The following is a 16902-nucleotide window of genomic DNA, read 5'->3' as shown; positions in this document are numbered from 1 at the left end:
ACCGGGGCAGCAGTAGGCATCTGTGTGCTGGCTTGCTTTCTGTCAGCAGCGGGTGACGGTCTTTATTTCATCAACCTAATTGGGCTTGATGTCTCCCCTGCTCTCATGGGACAAGCAACTGGGGCTCCCTTTCAGGTCAGTTCCCATTTGCTTGCGACAGTTTTCTACCGGAACTTTCAGTTTTCAGTCTTGGCTGGTGAAGTGTCATCTCTATGCAGTGTTGGTTTATAATTGGGCCGGGCCAGCTCTCCTTCCTGGCTGACAGGCACAGGGTAGAGCCGGGTCACTGATTTACAGTTTGGGCAGGTGTATACAGATACTGAAAATACTGTCAGCTTTACGTTGTATATGAATTGCCAAATAGCTCCAAATTTTTCATATGCTATCTATTGCCATCTACTCCTTTCTATCTTGTATATTTGTTCTGCTAAAAAACAAATTTGAATGAAGGACAAACCCTGGCACCTGCAGAAATGGATGGAACTGGAATTCATCATACATCTTGGGAAGGAAAACAAGCCAGACAAGAAACATAAATATGTTTATCCCAGGTGGAATCCAGACTTTAAAAGACAGAAAGCTAGCCTCGTGCTGGTGGCTCACTCCTGTCATCCTAGCTACTCAAAAGGCTGAGATATGAGGATCACAGTTCAAAGCCAGCCAGGGCAGGAAAGTCCATGAGACACTTATCTCCAATAAACCAACAGAAAACCAGAAATGACGCTGTGGCTCAGGTGGTAGAGTACTCACCCTCAGCTGAAGATCTGAGGCACAGCAGCAAGGACCAGAGTTCAATGCACAGGAGTAACCAAAAAAAGAAAAGATATAAAGCTCTAAAGGAGACTCACACTGATGTCCTCTACCACAGGGGCCTTGGGCATGCTTGCAGTATCCAGTGGGAAACCCAGCCTTTGATACAATACTATGTGCTCATCAAAAAAAATGGATGATTTTCCCAGGGCAGGGGTGTGGCTCAGTGAACGGTAAGAGGACTTGAGCAGTAGGAGGATGTGAATAATAGGAGGATGTGAACAGTAGGGCTTCCGCAGGCAGCCTGTGGCCTTGGCCAGCTCTGCCACAGCAGGCAGCATGCCCAGGGGTCAGGACACCCAGTTTGAGTGCTTAGGACTAAGTCTCCTCACAGAAAAGGGCAGAGACAAAGGCCCCAAGACATTCCCCCCCAACCCCCACTAAGACCTGAGGGCCGACTGTTTCTACACCTTTATTTCTTTGTGAAAAGAGGGAAAAAGGAATAAAATATAAATAGTACAGTTGACACAAATAAACCACCAGGGTGGGGGGTTGGGTGGAGGAACAGTGAGGGAAGTGGGTGAGAGGTATGTATGGGGTCCCCATCTCAGCAGCAAGAGGCGCTGACCCGGATGCTCGTGTCTCTCCCTACAGGGCTGGAGTGGCGCCTTCCTCCTGGCTGCTGTTCATCCCACTGCGTGTCCCTCAGCCTTTGGGAATGGGCCGGGCACTGTCTCACCAGGCGGGTCAGGGAACGTGCATGGGGCCAGGTCTGGGATCAGTACATGCACAGGGAGAGCTGTCAGCGACACACTGGCTCCATGAGGGAGGAGCTCAGGGAGGGCTGAGTCAAGAGTAGGCCGCCGGAGGCGGGGCATTGGAGGCCCTAGCACTGGCATCTTCTTTCAGCATCAGGCAAGAGACAGAACTGGAGGAACAGAAATGGGCCAGCTCAGAAGCCCAGCCTGGCCCTCTTGCGCCCCTGCCCAGGCCCTACCACCCTCTACCCATCCACCCACCTGTCTGGCCTCCCAGTCCCTAACTGGGCACTGTCACCCTCTGGCCTTCCCAGGTTCCTGCCAGGGCACCACAACCCCTCCCACCTGCCACCGCCCACCCACCCACAGCCCGCACCAGTCAAGGCCTCCTGTGCAAAGTACTTGACATCCACATCCGTGTCCTGGGGCAGCTTCTCCAGGACTGGCTTGACCTCGCTCTGCAGGGTGCTGGAAGCAGAGGGGAAAGGGCTGGAGCATGAAGCAGATGGGGGCCCACAGTTGGGAACTCAGTTCAGTCATGGCCACCCCTGCCGAATTACAACTTGCATCTCCAGATGGCTAGCAATGCTGAGCCACCACTCAGCTCCCTTCCCTTCACAACCCCTCCCCATAAGGCTCGCCACCGCCACTGCCCACTCCTCAGTCTACAGTGAAGCCGACACTGGGAAGCAGCAGGGAGCAGTGGCAGCTGAACACATTGGTGCATATCTGGAATCCCAGCCACTGAGGAAGCCCTAGCAATAGTGGGCATGGTGGCACCCATTATCCTAGCGGTGTGAGCAGCATGCACAGACCAGGCAGCCTGGGTCTACACATGCACTCTGTGAAATATAACAAAGGCAAAAAGCAGTGGGAGCACGGCTCAAGTGGCAGAATGCTTGCCTAGCGAGGTCACCCCTCAGTATCACCATAAAGGAAGAAACAGTGTAGCTGGAGAGGAGCATAAGAACAGCGAGTCCCGGCTCACCTGTTGTTGAGGATAGGCCCGATCTTCTGTAGGGACTTGGCCACATTGAAGCGAACGTTGGCAACGGGGTCCCCTGCCATGCGCACGACAGTGGGCAGCATGTGGTTGGTGGTGATGTTCGGCCCTCACACCTCCTACAGAACCTGTCCAAGCACAGGCACACGATCAGTACAGTGAGTGCCTGCCACCTGGGCCCGGGTGTCGAGGCTATGCCAACCCTCACTGGCATCCAAACAGAGTTCACAACTGACACCATCTCCCCCCAATTACGATTTACAACGAGCTCAACTCTGAACACACAGCCAACGGTGGGTCTCACACCACCTCACCCACACCCAGGCCAAGGGTGCTCGAGGCCTGGAGCCTGCGCAGCTCCAGATGTGTACTGCTTGCCCTGGCCCTCAGCCTCTCCATTTGCAAGCTTGGTGTCAGGGGGGCCGTGACTGCCCCTCCCCTGGGAAGCCGGCTCCTGAGTGCAGGTGTGGTGTGGGCCACACTCATGTTCATGCAGAAGAGGGTAGTCATGTGGTGCAGGTAGTTGGGGTCTCCAGACATGGCCAGCACCTTGGGAATGATGGTGGCATGTGCCCACTCCTTCCCGAACTTCTCTACAAGCTTCTTGAGGTTGTTGGTGGCTGCCTCACGGATGGGATAGACTGCAAGGGGGACAGGAAGGCAATGGGGGAATTTTAGAGTGGGTCATGGCTCAAAGCCAGCCTTTCCCAGGGTTCCAACAGCAGGGGACAGGGTACAGACATTACAGTGACATGGCCCCACCCACTGGCTGCCAGGTCTTTCTGCCAGGACTCACCATGGTCCACCAGCCATGCCATGCACAAAGAGTTGAGTTTCTCATGAAAGAATTCCACTCCCTGCCAGAGGAGAGAGGTGGTGAGGGCTCCAAGAGTGAGGGAGGCTGGCTACCCTCCTCTCCCATCCCCATCATACCTGGCATGCTCTGGATCATCCACCAGCTGCCCAGCCAGCAGGGGCATGTACTCGATGATGGCCAGCCACACCCTCCACTTGGTGTCCTTGGCTAACTCCATGATGGCGGGCAGCAGCGACTGGGACAGCTGCCTGATGTCGATCACCTCGTTCACACAGTCCAGGTTGGAGATGATGTTCAGACACACCTCCAGGCACTGCAGAGGATGGGGCTCCAGTTATGCTTGGCTCAAGGCGGCCCAGAATGGAGGGAGGGAAGTGCCACCCCACAGCAACACCTTACAGACCTGCCATCTCCCCAGGACCACTGCCCCAGCCCCAGCCTGGCCCTGGGGATATCCAATGGACTCCAGGATGGTGATTGATCACCTGGGTGGGAGACTGAGGGAGGGGAGATTCACCTCGTCCTTCAGCTGGGCCAGGAAGAGGGGCAGAAGGTGCTCAATGGTGTTGTCTTTGCCCAGATTGGGAGAGAGGCCCATGATGATGAAGGCCAAGGTGGACTTCACTTGCTGGTTGGCATAAGACACCGGTTCCTGGGAGGGAGAAAGGAGGGATGCCCCAGGGAACCTGCTTCAGTCTTCTTTGCACCCAATTGGCAGGGGGTCTGGGGGTGGGCTTCAGGGTCCATGCCTCCATCTCCTTGGCTGCAGCCTGTGAACCAGGTGCCTGGGGCATTTCCACAGACTGTTCTGTGCCCTCTTTCATGCCCAGCTGACTCCCTCTGCCAAACCGGTTACCCTGATCCATGGCAGGATCTGGGTCATGATCACAATCTCCCTACAATCTGTGGAGAGGTTCTTGCAGAACTCTGCAAGCCAGGGTAGGGGATGAGATGGAGCCAGCTGCACCTCGACCCTGAGCTGCCCTCCTCAAGCATGAGTCACGGGCACCCACCTTTCACCTTGTGGGAGGCCGCGGCCCTCACCTTGGCCTCGCAGTCCTTCATCAGGTTCTGGAAGGCGGGCACCAGGTCTGTCTTGGTGATCTCAGGCCCCACTGCTTTCTGGAGCTATAAACCCAGAACCAGGGAGAGGCGGGGTGTGTAAAGCAAAAGGGGGTCAGGCAGCCTCTCTCAGCTATGGAGGCCAAAATCCAGGCAGAAGCAGTGCAGAGGTGTGGAGACTAGGCAGGCTGCTCTCCCCACAGCCAGGCCTCTTCTCCAGCAGCATGCACAGAAACCACAGACCTTAGTTCACATCATCCAAAGTGGGACTTTCTGTGACCAGATCCAAAAACATGCCAGCGATGCAGAGTCTCCTGCTTTCACATTTATACTAAAATATAGTGGGCTGAGTCACTAAATGGGCAGGGGAGCTAAGGAGAGACATCTCAGAAGAGGGAAGAATGGCAAAGTAACACAGGAGGTTATGCTCAACATTCCTGGGCATGAAGGAAGTACAAATCACAACAACCCAGAGATTCCATCTTAATCCAGTTAGATTGGCCAACATTGTGAATTTGAACAAATGCTGATGGGGAAGTGGAGAAAAGGAACACTACTGCGCTGCTGGTGGTAATTTGAGCTAGTACAGCCACTCAGGACAGCAGTCTGCAGGTTCCTGGAAACAATAAACACAGACCTTCCCTCCCACCCATTCCTGGGCATCCAAAATGAATGTCATGACAAGGACACCTGCACACCCATGTTCACTGCCACACTACTCACAATAGCCAAGATATGGAAACAGCCCAGATGTCCCACAGTAGATGAGTAGACCCAAAAAATGTGACAATGGAACTTTACACAGCAATTAGAAAGAATGAAATAATATCATTTGCAGGAAAATGGACGGAACTAGAACAAATCATGTGAAGTGAGGTAAGTCAAGATTGGAGATTAATGGTGCACATTCTCTCTGATATAAGGAAGTTAGATCTAAAATGCACTTGAGGGCTGGGAACATGGCTGAGTGGTAGAGCACTTGCCTTGCATGCATGAAGCCCTGGTTCAATTCCTCAGCACCACATAAGCAAAAGTAAAAAAGCCAGAAGTGGCACTGTGGCTCAAGTGGTAGAGGGCTAGCCTTGAGATGAAGAGCTGAGGGATAGAGCCCAGGCCCAGAATTCAGGACCCATGACCGGACCCCCCCAAAAAAAAGACAGAGAGAAAAGAAAAAACTAAAATGCACTAGGATATGACAACTGCAACAGAAATCCAGAGACTCACACGCAGTGAGACCAAAGGAGAATAGTCTTAGGAGAGAATCACAAAGGCCCATTGCCTAAGCATCTCTTCATATTCATATAAAATATTACACATACTAAAACAAATCCCAAGATGTGGAAACAAAATACATATATATGTTTTGGTTTTAACTTTTGATACTTCTGTGTTCTTTATCTGATAAACAGTCTGTTCACGTGTTATCTTTGGGAGGGTCCAAGGAGCAGAAAAGGATGGGAAAAAAAGTACATCCATGGAGCTCACTGCACATTGATGAAAGTGAACTGCCCAACTCGTGGGTGGAGACGGGAAGGAGGGGCTTGGACGGAATGAGAGACCAGCAGGCCCTCACTGTACTAAAGAAAATGTCCTGCCGAAACTAAACCAAGATGAGTTAAACCATCTTAACAGGGTCATATCAAGTATTGAAATAGAAACAGCAATAAGAGACCTCCCATCTAAGAAAAGTTCAGGACCAGATGCTTTTACAGTGGAATTCTACAAGGCCTACAAAGCAGAGCTCACACCAATACTCCTCCAACTCTTCAATGAAATTGAAAGAGAAAGTTCACTACCGAACTCAATCTATGAAGCCATCATAACCCTCATCCCAAAACCAGGCAGGGACTCATCAAAGAAAGAGAACTATAGACCCATTTCTTTGATGAACATTGATGCAAAACTTCTAAACAAAAGTTTGGTCAATCAACTTCAACAATTCATCCAAAAAATCATACACCACGATCAAACAGGATTCATTTCAGGGATGCGAAGCTGGTTCAATATACGCAAATCAATTAATATAATTCATCACATCAACAAGAGCAAGGATAAGAACCACATGGTTTTCTCAATAGATGCAGAAAAAGCATTTGACAAGATCGAACACCATGGAATCCTTGGAACCTTCCTCAATACAATAAAGGCTGTATATGACAAACGTACAGACAGCATTGTACTTAATGGTGAAAAACTAAAGCCATTTCCTCTAAGCTCAGGAATGTCCACTCTCTCCACTGCTCTTCAATCTAGTATTAGAAAGCCTAGCTACAGCAATAAGACAAGATGCAAACATAAAAAGGATCCAAATAGGGAAAGAAGAAATAAAACTCTCTCTCTTTGCAGATTACATGATCTTGTATTTAATGAATCCCAGATTCCACTCCCAAATTACTCAAGCTGATTCAAAACTTTGGAAAAGCAGCAGGGTATAAAATTAACCCCCCCAAATCAATGGCTTTTCTGTATGCCAACAAAGAGAAAAGTGGGGCTGAAATTAGGAAAGCAACTCCATTTGTAATAGCCCCACAAAAAATAAAATACCTAGGAATTAACTTAACCAAAGAAGTGAAGGTCCTCTATGATGAAAACTTTAAAAACTTGAAAAAGGAAATCAAAACAGAACTTAGAAAGTGGCAAAAACTCCCATGTTCCTGGATTGGAAGATGGCAATACTTCCTAGGGCTATCTACAAATTCAATGTGATACCTATCAATATTCCAACCTCATACTTCAAGGAAATAGAAGAGGCAATCCAAAAATTCATATGGAACAATAAAAGAGCCCGAATAGCAAAAACAATCCTCAACAGAAAGAACAGTGCTGAAGGAATATCAATACCAAATTTCAAACTCTACTACAAAGCCATAGTAATCAAAACAGCTTGGTATTTGCAAAAGAACAGACCTCAGGACCAATGGAATAGAATTGAAAACCCAGAAATGAACCTTCAGACCTATAGCCATCTAATCTTCAATAAGGGAGCTAAAAAATAGAATGGAAGAACGACAGCCTCTTCAGTAAATGGTGCTGGCAAAATAGGTTAACTACTTGAAGAAAACTAAAGCTAGATCCTTATATATCACCCTGCACCAGAATCAACTCCAAATGGATCAAAGACCTCAGAGTCAAAGCAGACACTCTGAAAACATTACAGGATGGAATAGGAGAAACCCTAGGTCTCCTTGGTACAGGCTAGAAATTTTCTTAATAGAGATCTAGAAACACAACAAATCAAAGAAAGGTTGGACAAATGGGATTGCATGAAATTGCAGAGCTTCTGCATGGCAAAGGTATAGTTAGCAAGATCAAATGAAAGCCCACAGATTGGGAGAACATCTTCATTAGCTATACAACAGACAAGGGTCTCATATCTAAAATATACCTGGAATTCAAAAAATTAAATCCCCCAACAACAAATCTTCAAAGAAACAACTGCCCAATAAATAAGTGGGATAACTACTTAAAGAGAAAGAAGGATAGCCAATAGACATATGAAGAAATGCTCAACCTCCCTAGCCATAAAAGAAATGCAAATCAAAACAACATTGAGATACCACCTCACCCCAGTTAGAAAGGCAAAAATCAAGAACTCTAATAACAACAGATGCTGGAGGGCATATGGAAAGAAGGGAACCTTACTGCATTGTTGGTAAGAATGTAAACTTTTTCAACCACTTTGGAAAGCAGTATGGAGGTTCCTCAAAAGACTCCACATAAAGCTCCCCTATAATCCAGTAATCCCACTTTTGGGCATTTACCCAATCACAGACAAGGCCACACTAAAGCTACCAGCACGACTATGTTTATTGCAGCTTTATTTACCATAGCTAAGATATGGAACCAACCCAGATGCCCCTCAGTAGAAGAATGGATCAAGAAAATGTGGTATATATACACAATGGAATTCTATGCCTTCCTCAGAAAGAATGACATTGCCCCATTTGTTAGGAAATGGAAAGACTTGGAAAAAATTATATTAAGTGAAGTAAGCCAGGCCCAAAGAAACACAGGTCCCATGGTTTCCCTAATTTGCAATAACTAGTATATGTGTGAGTCAAGCAGAAAAGGTCCGATAAATTGATGTTAGGGAGATGATCCCTAAAATATGTATTCAAATGTTGTTTTTCTTTCAGGTGATTGTTTCTGATGCATTTATAAGATTATTTCTTTGTTGCTTTGTATGTCCTTCCCCCATGGTATAACCCCTGCTTTCCCTGTATTTGAGGTTGGTATAATTTGTGTAAGGGAAGGGAAAAAAACAAATCGTTTAACTAGGGATACAGGTGGATCCATTCAAATAATGAGATGCACAAGTCATTATGTGGCAAAATGAACTTTACAACTTTGGTGGGGGGGAGAAGGATTGCGTGGGGGATTGGAGGGAGGACCCCCCACATATATAAAATGGGCTGTGCACAGCAGCTCACACCTACAATCTAGCTAGCTATACAGGAGGCAGAGTTAGGAGAATTGAAGTCCAATGTCACCCCAGGAAAAAGCTCGAGATCCTAGCTGAAAAATGAAGCCAAAGGGTAGGGTATGCCTGAAGAAGTGGGGCACCTGCCCAGAGAGCTCAAGGCCCCAGTTCCGAGCCCCATTCTGCAAGTATGAACACATGTCTCTACGAAGGTGTGCCTAGTGACTCTGCGTTTTCTTGAGACTGGTTGCCAGAGATGCCTTAAGCTTGCTCCTGACCACGCTTGCTCCTGACCACCACCAAAGCTGATGGGTCCACACTAAGGGCACACACAAGGGTAGCCCTCCAAGGTCCCCATGCTCTTTTACCAGTGTAACTGGTATAGTGTGCTGGTGGGCAGCCCTGTTTTTACCTCAGCTCCTTGTCTGTCTGCACCTTCCACTCCTGGGCAGGACAAGAATCTCGCTCGGAGCCCAGGACAGAGAGCTTGCCTTTCCCACCTTTCCCAACTTCTCTGGGCTCTGCCATGTGCAAAGTGGAGTGAGTGACAGCTTCTCAGTGTGAATGTGCACCCCACAAGTGGAGGCAGCGGGGCTCCACACAAGCCACTCTAACCTGACCCTGCCAAGATCCAGCCCTGGCTTCTCTGCCCACGGATGTCAGGCTGCCCACTCCCATGCAGGAGAGACACGTGTCCCTCTTCCCTTCAACCTTGGCCCTGCCTGTGCCCTGCAGGCCACACACACCTCAGTGAACTTGTCGGCCACCATGTAGCGGAAACAACAGGACTTGTCCTCGGCCGCCTGCTGCAGTGTGGGCATCACCAGGGCCTCCAGGTCCTCCTGAGGCAGGAGCTGGGTGATGTTGACACACACCTCCACTGCCAGCAGCTGCAAAGAGTCCTGGGGAGCAGAAGGGATGCTGAGTGCCCAAGGGGCATAAGAGATGAGGGCCCAGTGGCAGGACTGGGGGGGTGGGGAAGGGAGAGAGGACAATTGGGGAAGGAGGGGGGCACAGACACAACCGATAATCAGAAGCTAAGTTGGAGAAAATGGGGATGATCTTACTCTTGACATTATCCAGATCCAGGGCCTTGGCTTACTCCCCCAGCTTGGACACTGTGGTCCGCCTCACCATGGGGGTGTCATCTGAGCAGAGTTTCCGGAAGTACCTGGGGTGGTGATCCAGAGTGTCACTGGGCAGGAAGAACCCGGAGCCAGGGGAGATCAGAGGGGGTAGACCCTTGGGTGCCATGCTTGCTGCCCAGGGCATAGGAGGCTTCAGACAGGATATGAGGAAGAGGAGGAGGGGGGCCTTTAGTCAAGGCAGCTCAGGGGAGCAACAGGTAGGATTCCTGCACATCCATGATTCCGTGGGTGGGTGGAAGGGACTGCCACTGAGGCCCAGCAAGTGAGCTGTCCCGAGAGAACAGGAAAGGGGTGGTGGGGCAGGCGGTGGCAGGGGAGCCCGGGACTCACTGGTGGAGCTCTGCCTTCACAGCACTGGACACTCCTGGGTAGCAGACAGAAAAGAGACCGCAGGCAAAGGTGCGGGACGTGAACCAGTTGCACTGTGGCCCCTACTTCCAGTGGGCGCTGCAGGGGCAGAGAAGGGGGGTGGCACTGATGCTCTGCTCAGCCCTCCAGCCCTGAGGTCATCCCCCTAGAAAGCACCGTGCCCCACTCCCAACACGGCTCCATGGCTCCTGTCTTTGACCTGGGGATGGGAACCCCCATGTCACTCACCAGCAGGCAGTGCACATTCTCTGGGATCCCACCAGGCAGGTTCCCAGCTGTTCAGCCAGGGCCAGGATTACCTCATCCTCAATGTAGATGGTGTCTCTAGGGGCAGGGAATTCCCATCACAGCCTACCCTGGGCCCTGGCACCCTGGAATCTTGGCCCCAAGATACTCAAGTTTGCTGTCAGTACCCAGAGTTTTCCCATATGGCCAGCACAGAGAACAAGATATGACCTGGGAGTGGGTGGGGGAGCGCTGCATGAAGGCCGACTCTGCACCCCTAAGGGAGGGGAGACTGAGTCCCATCCTGTGCAACACTGTGGCAAACAGATTTCCTGTTCAGGTAGAGCTTACACTCTCAGCACTGTTCTCTGCCAAAAATCCTTTTCTATCTGTTCAGACTCGGTTCAGCTACTGCCCCCTGGAGGCTTTGCAGGCTGTCTCTCCCCGAGCTTGCCCACAACCTCTGGCCCCTGTGCCCGGCTCCCACACAAAGACAGCGCCAAGCCCAGCCACAGTCTCAGGCCTCAGGGCTGTGCAGGGCAGGCTGGGGCACCACCGATCTCTGGGATTCTTCCTTTCTGACATAGGACTTGCCACAGGAAGAGCAGCACCCAGTGCTCACAGCACCCCCTCCAGAACCGCGACACTACACTACTGTCCTTTAAGATGCCAGCCTGGCATTTTGCTCTAGCCCACAATCACGCTGCAGTAACTGCTCACAAAACCAATCCTGCATGCTCTGCAGGAGTGAGGCCGAGGCTTCTGCTTTGCTGTCTCGACAGCATTAGCTTTCCCAAAAGACACGGCGCCTGCCACATGCGACTGGAAAGGCTCCCAGTCAATGCAGACAATTTGGCCTAGAAACCCCTCCAAGGAGAGAGCAAGATGAGCATTGGCTCGATGGAGCCTCTCAACGTCTGCCACCCCAAAAAGAAAAACAATTTAGTGATGATACAATCCATAATGCCTTTGGGCTTGGGTCCTTCACTTGACAATAGCAAGTTGGTCTGCCTGAGAGTACACCTGAAGTGTGCCCCCCCAAGAGAGTGTGAACCCACTCTAATGGCTCCCCCCTTTGAATTAAAACTGCAAACAACCAAAGAAAATGGGCTCAAAAATAGAATACCTCCTTCAGGAAACTTCATCCAGGGTTTCTTGGAACTGCAAAAATATTACCCGATGGCTGTCTGTAATTGTAATAACTTCATGGGTTGGCCTGTCTTTTAGTAGGGCAAATAAGGGCACAAGACTATCTCTAGGGACAGGAACCCAGGGCAACAGCCAATGATTTCCCCTAAAAGGCTCTGAAGTTGGGTTAAGGTCAGAGAGGCTGGAATATCCAGCAAAGGCTTAAGGGCCTGGCCTGAGTCAAGGTAAGGTGGGTTCCAAACACCTTAAAAGGAGGTACCTTTTGAATTTTATTGAGGGCTATGGTAAAACTCCCCTTTTTAAATATGGTGAGAACCTGGGCCAGAAGGCCCTCCATGGGGCCCGGGTATTGGTGCCCCAGGATTATATCATCCATGTAGGCAAGGGAGGTATCTGAACCAAGCATAGGCCCTAAAAGTGTGGCCAAGTATTGCTGACAAAAGGCCGGGCTAGAAGGGATGGAGAAAGCAAACTTCTCACAGTCATCTGGATGCAGGAGGATTTTTTTTTTAAAAACATCTTGAATATCAATCACAACCAAGGTATATTCTGAAGGTATAGCAGGAGGCCAGGGCCTGCCTCTTAGGGGCATTCCTACTACCTCCATCCTTTCATTTACCTTACTTAGATCTTGGAGCACATGCCAAGCCCCAGAGGCTTTTTGAATAACAAATAGGGGTGTGTTCCAAGGACTCACAGAAGGGAGTATGTGCCCAAGGTTTTTCTGTTCCTACAAGTTTAGGTTTGGTCAATGACCACTGCTCCACCCAGATAGGGCTTCCTGGCTTCCACCTAATGGGAGGTACTGGGGGTGGGGGAGTGGCCTTTAGGATTGGGAGTGCACCCAAGCAGGTCCCCTATGTTCTTCTCTGTAATTAGGAAAGTTAAAAAAACTTTTTCCTTAATTCCCTCTAGATCCTGTTTAAGCCTTTGTGCTTCTTCCCCATCCAGGATATCATCATAGGATGCTCAATGGTCCGTAGTGACCATGGCATCCATTTGTCTTACCATGTTTTGCCCTAGTAAATTTGCAGTGAGGTTCTTTGCCAATAAAGCGTATATCTTTCCCTGCTCTCCATCTGGGTTAGTCCAGTTCATAAGGGTGACCATCTCTTGGGACTGGGAGTTGCCTCCTACCCCCAATATCGGGGGCCCAGATGCAAATTTCCAGTCCAATGGCACTTCCTCCTCACTGAGTAAAGTTCGATCTGCCCCCGTGTCAATTAAGCAGTGAAACTGCTTCCCACCTATGTTATGAGAATACTCATTATAGGGCTGAATGCCTCCACCAGGGGGACAGTCTAATGGGCCTGGTCATTCTGCCATGAGGTTGCCTGAGCCTCGCAGCAGAGGGGGTTCCTCCTTGAGTTAACGGGGCTGGAGAATGCCCCTACCCTAGTTTAAAGGCTTTCCATCTAAATCAAACTTGGAATGACAATCCTTTTCCCAATGGTATCCCTTCCTGCACCTGGGGCAGGGTGTAGGGGGCTGTTTGCCACCCCCCGCCCCCAGGCAAGGTGGTGGGGGATTGTTGTAAAGAGTCCCTCTTAAAGTGCCCCTGCTGCCCACAATTAAAACAAGTCCCTCTCCCCAGTGGTATTGGGGTTCCTTGGCCCTGTGCTGCAGGTGATGTGTAATAGCCTCAGACATTGCTGATGTCTGAGCCTGTAATGCTAAAGCTAGTGATTGGGACTGGTGCTGTTGTGTTCTCACATCTTGCCAGGCCACCACCCATCTGCTCAGGGAACTCTCTCTCTCAATCCCTCACAGGCCATGCGGTGGTCTGCATTCATTCCTTCCCAGACCAGCAGCTTTACAAACTGATATCAGAGGTCCCTGCCAGCAGCTTGCAGTTAATACTCTGTTGGACTCAGTCTATAAACTCAGCTAGAGGCTCACCAGGTTTTTATCTCATTCCTGCTCTGAGGCACTCAGTAGGCCCATCATCCAGTTTGTACCATGCGGCCAATCCTGACTGCCTCACCTGGTCACAGTACAGACCAGGTATTGCAGCCTGTTGGATGCTAGTGGAGTGCTCTTCCCACGTCTCTGTTAAAATGGCATAAATAATAGGTATCTCGGATTGACCCTGCCGGTTATTCTCCGCCTGCACTCTGAATTCCTCCTTAAAAAAAGCACACCATTTAATAAACTGAGAACTGGTGAGGATGGCTTTGGTCACATCCAGCCAGTCCTTAGGGACACACAGGTGATAAGCAATGTCCGGTAATAGGGTCTGGGCCCAATGAGACTTAGGGCCATCCTCCACCACTGCCTTGCTGCACTCTTTAGGGTCCTTAGCTTACCTTGGTACCATTCCAAGGGCCTGTTAGCTCCTGGTGCCAGATTGACCACATATGCCTGGGGAAGCAAATCCTATAGCCTAGGGTGGGGCTCCTGAGTGGCCCTTCCTTTCCAATGTAGGCCACTGAGTAGGTTATTTCCCCAGCCCTCAGCCCCTCCGTGGAAGGTTGGTAGGGATCCAGGTCTTGCAGGTCCCTCTCACAGGTCGCATAGGGTGACGTACCTCCCCTCCAATCAGGGCAATAGGGAGGGGGCCTGTGAGCGTCAGGGGCACCTGAGTTAGAGGGGGTAACTTTCACCCTTGTTTTGACTTCCACTGTGCATGTTTCAGTGCATTCTCAGTTGAATTTGAACCATTCCTTTTCCTTCCCACTTCCCAAGTCCTCCTTTACTCCCTAAGGCCTGATGTGGCCTCCTCCGCCTTTTTCTGTGAGGTAGCATTACCCATACTAAGGGTTTCACTTACCCTGAAAGGCTGCTTAGCCTCAGCCAGCATCTTTTTCTTTCATGCCCCATGTTGGGTGCCAGATGTCAGGTCTTTGTCTTTCCTCCAAGACAGAAAGGGTTCGAGGAAAGATAAGTGCGGCAGCTTGCCCAGTCCCCAGTTTCCCTTTGCCTGGGAGACAATCAGACACAGTGGAGAGTCAAGTCAAGCAGGAAAACTCATTTATTAACACATAGCAAGCACTTTTTAAAGCAAAAAAGAGTGGGTGGCATGGCAGGGGAGGAAAAGGAACCAATCACTGTCAAGTTCACACCCTATCATGCACCTATGCTTCCATGGTCTGGTTATGCAATAAACATAAAGCAAATCGGGCTCTGCCCACTCAACTCCCTCTCTCAAAGCCATCTTTGCTGCCCATGTGCTCTACACACAGCCATGCTGTGGGCAACACCATGGGTGAACTGGAACCCGAGAGTGTACAGGTGGGACTGGACTGTACAGGTTGATCTGGGTGCTCAGTTTCTGGCTCATTAACTACCTCTGGAATGCAGGCCATAGAACCTCAGCTTTGTTTCAGAGGACGGCCATGGTAACTACTGCACCCAGCTTTTCCATCTCAGAGCCATCGAAGCAGAATCCTGACCAGTGTCTGACAGTACATCCCTTTACCAGTTTGGGGAACGATCCAGACCCACGTGCCAACAGGAGGACCACAGAGTGCAGGCGGAGGCTCTGCTAGGCCCCCAGCTTGGCCCTGTCAGCACCCTGTCACACCCTTTCTGCTTGATCACACTTTGACACAGTAATCCCCATCCAATGAAATCTGCATTAAAAAAAAGAGTACAAAATGAGATGTTTTGAGACCTTCAAGATAGCTGAAGATGTGAGCGTTCGTGGAGTATAGTGGGTATAGACAAGGCACTCAGCTCCCAGAGCCTTGCGATACATACATTTTCAGTGGCATCCTTTATGAAGAACCTGTGAGGATTTGTTGCCGGTCCTGTTTCCTTCGAGCTGATCAGCCCCACGTGGGGGCAGAGTCAGAAACACAGGCAAGCAACCTGGGCCTTCACATCTACAGCAGGGGAAGTTAGGGTGAGAAGTGAACCGAATTAGAGGGGCTGGGCTGTGTCTGCTGTTCCATGAGGAAATTCTCAGGGTGGTGGGTATGACTCAGGTGATAGAGCACCTGCCAATGAGCAAAAGCATCAGATACCTACTTCAAGTCCTAGTCTCAGATTTAAAAAAAAAAAAAAAGGAAATGCTTGCTTGCTACTGGGGACAAATGCTCAAATTTTCAGGGCCACAGCTTTTTTGTGGACTGTGGTGGAAATGTGGAGAAAAGTCAGGGGATTTTGTTTTTCATTACACATGGCCCGTAAGCTATTTCCCAGTCTCGAGCCAGTGCTGGTGAACAGGAAAGTAGAGTCTGTGGGTGAGTGTTTCAACATCCCATGATGAGTTCACTCTGAATTGAGGGTGGGTCCTAGAGCCAACCACAGTGTCCTCCTAAGCACCCCAGCTGGAGAAGACTCAGTACACAGAGGGCACAGCCTGGGGACAGAGGCAGGGTTGGCTGAGGATACATCCATAAGCCCAAGAAAATCAAGAACCATAACTGGGCCTAAAGTGAGGAGAGGAGTGCAGAGTGGATCCCCATAGAAGCTGCAAATGTAAGCCACTGGGTGAGGCTATTTGTCCCACAAGTCCCAGAGAAAAGCTACATCAAATTCTCATATTGTGTGCACATGAAGGGAGAAAGCAGCAGTGAGACACTCCCTCCCCTGCAGAAACCAGGCTGGAAGCAAGGGACACCAGCCTAGGCCAGCCTGGGAGGACAATGTCTTAACCTCAAGGCTCGGACTGTGACCATAACAGCAGAATGCAAATCCTTCACTGTGTGCTTCTCCTGCCTTGCTCCAGTGCACGGAGCACAATGACGTCACCTGTGCTGAGTGCAGTGACATCACAGAGACCAGCTAACCCTGGTGAGCACAGAAGGCCACCTTCCCCTGGGCATGACAGACCAGGAAGCTGCATTGAAGTGAAGAATAGTCCTATGCCCCAAGAAGGCAAAGAGTGACTGAGACCTTCCCTGCAGATGAGCCTCTCATCAAGGCATTTAAGCATCACTTTGGGATCACAATGGAACTGATGAACAGTTAGGTAAAAAATGCAACTGGGCTAAGTAATGTACACCTGAAATTCCAGCACTGAGGAGTCTGAGGCAAGAGGATACTAGGTTCAATGGTAGCCTGGACTACACAGTTGAGACCCTGTCTTCAAAAGCAAAAGAGGGTCTGGAAGGTGGCTCAGTGATAGACTGCTTCCCTTGAATGCAGGAGGCCCTGGGTTTGATTCCTCAGCACCACATAAGCAGCAAAGGCTGGAAGTGGCAATGTTTTTCAAATGGTAGAGCACTAGCTTTGAGCTGAAGAGCAGAGGGACTGTG

At 50.0% G+C, this 16902-nt stretch overlaps 2 pseudogenes; one reads left to right on the top strand and one right to left on the bottom strand.

Annotated features, from left to right (window-relative positions):
* Window positions 1-16902, top strand: part of LOC138812426 (voltage-dependent calcium channel gamma-2 subunit-like) — a 351801-nt pseudogene that overhangs the window by 197100 nt on the left and 137799 nt on the right.
* On the bottom strand, window positions 1592-9947 carry LOC138812713 (serine/threonine-protein phosphatase 2A 65 kDa regulatory subunit A alpha isoform-like; annotated as a pseudogene).

The sequence above is a fragment of the Dipodomys merriami genome, unplaced genomic scaffold (assembly GCF_024711535.1).
Source record: "Dipodomys merriami isolate MVZ:Mamm:240054 unplaced genomic scaffold, mDipMer1.0.p SCAF_57, whole genome shotgun sequence".
NCBI classification, from domain to species: Eukaryota; Metazoa; Chordata; class Mammalia; order Rodentia; family Heteromyidae; genus Dipodomys; species Dipodomys merriami.
This window is presented reverse-complemented; position numbering and strand designations above follow the sequence as displayed.